Source organism: Apodemus sylvaticus, chromosome 9, assembly GCF_947179515.1.
Source record: "Apodemus sylvaticus chromosome 9, mApoSyl1.1, whole genome shotgun sequence".
Lineage (NCBI taxonomy): Eukaryota > Metazoa > Chordata > Mammalia > Rodentia > Muridae > Apodemus > Apodemus sylvaticus.
The window spans coordinates 69713660-69715621 of record NC_067480.1 but is presented as its reverse complement, the minus strand read 5'-3'; the positions used below and the strand labels follow the sequence as shown (position 1 = coordinate 69715621).

Here is a 1962-nt window from a genome sequence, read left to right as displayed (position 1 = left end):
CAGATCAATATAAATACTGTTGTATTTAAAAAACCTAATCTAAGAATTTCATGAATTCATTGTTTTTAATTGTTGAGTAGTATTCCATTGTGTAAATATACCACATTTTCTGTATCCATTCCTCCATTGAAGGACATCTAGGTTCTTTCCAGCTTCTGGCTATTATAAATAAGGCTGCTATGAACATACTGGAGCATGTGTCCTTATTGCATGCCGGAGATTCCTCTGGTTATATACCCAGGAGTGGTATAGCAAGATCCTCTGGAAGTGTGATGCCCAGTTTTCTGAGGAACTGCCAGACTGATTTCCACAGTGGTTTTACCAACTTGCATTCCCACCAGCAGTAGAGGAGTGTTCTACTTTCTCCACTTCCTCGTCAACACCTGGGGTCTCCTGAGTTTTTAAGCTTAGCCATTCTGACTGGTGTGAGGTGAAATCTCAGGATTGTTTTGATTTGCATTTACCTAATGACTAATGACGTTGAACATTTCTTAAGGTGCTGCTCAGCCATTCAAAGTTCTTCAGGTGAAAAATCCTTTGTTTAGCTCTATACTCCAATTTTTAATAGGGTTATTTGGTTCTCTGGAGTCTAACTTCTTGAGTTCTTTGTATATATTGAATTTTAGCCCTCTGTCAGATGTAGGGTTGGTGAAGATATTTTCCCAATTTGTTGATTGCTGTTTTGTCCTTTTGACAGTGTCCTTTGCCTAACAGAAACTTTGCAATTTTACGAGGTCCCATTTGTCAATTCTTGATCTTAAAACAAGCTATTGGTGATCTGTTCAGGAAGTTTTCCCCTGTGCCCATGTTCTCAAGGGTCTTCCCCAGTTTCTTTTCTATTAGTATTAGTGTGTCTGGTTTTATGTAGAGGTCCTTCATCCACTTGGAATTGAGCTTAGTACAAGGCGATATGAATGGGTTCCAGAAATTCTTAGGCAAATGGTTAGAACTGGAAAATATCATCCTAAGTTCGTTAACTCATTCACAAAAGAACACACATGGAATGCAGTCACTGATAAGTAGATATTAGCCCAGAAGTTCTGAATACCCAAGACACAACTCACATATAAAATCATTCCCAAGAAGAAGGAAGGAGAGGGCCCTGGTCCTGGAAAAGCTTGATGCAGCATTGTAGGGGATTACCAGGACAGAGAAGTGGGAGGGGGTTCATTGGGGAACAGGCGGAGGGAAGAGTGCTTATGGGATTTAAGGGGAGGGGGAAACCAGAAAAGGGAAAATCATGTGGAATATAAACCAAGAATATAGAAAATTGAAAAAAAAATACTCTTGCTCTGCTGTCTTTGACCCTTTACCTCTCTACACCATCATTTTGTCTTTATGGCTTCTCTTGCCTTATCCATTCCTAAAACTTTGCTATTCATGGACACTGTGGTTATGACCTTTGTTCCTCCTATACATCACTCTAAGATCATTGTAATCTAACAGATGACAAGTCTGAGCTATACCTCAAGATGAAAATTATATAACTAAAAGATGCATGTGTCTAAATTCCCACTGTTCATCCCCATTTGGAAATCCCAAGACTTATTGTGTCCAAAACTGAATTTGTTTAACACCCAATAAAATAATTTAAAAAATAAAAATTAAAAAGCCTAATCTAGTGCTCGCTTCGGCAGCACATATACTAAAATTGGAACGATACAGAGAAGATTAGCATGGCCCCTGCGCAAGGATGACACGCAAATTCGTGAAGCGTTCCATATTTTTGCTGAGAAAGAAATTAGGGAAATGACCCCCTTCACAATAGCCACAAACAGTATAAAGTATCTTGGGGTGACTCTTACCAAACATGTGAAAGATCTGTATGACAAGAACTTCAAGACTCTGAAGAAGGAAATGGAAGAAGACCTCAAAAAATGGGAAAACCTCCCATGCTCATGGATCGGCAGAATCAATATAGTTAAAATGGCCATTTTGCCTAAAGCACTATACAGATTCAAT

General features: G+C 38.8%; 1 non-coding gene across 1 annotated transcript; it reads left to right on the top strand.

The window, feature by feature from the left end:
* Window positions 1–1621: 1621 nt before the first annotated feature.
* Window positions 1622–1728, top strand: LOC127693187 (U6 spliceosomal RNA). The gene has a single exon (XR_007979640.1). It is a non-coding gene; the product is annotated as a U6 spliceosomal RNA (small nuclear RNA).
* Window positions 1729–1962: the final 234 nt, after the last annotated feature.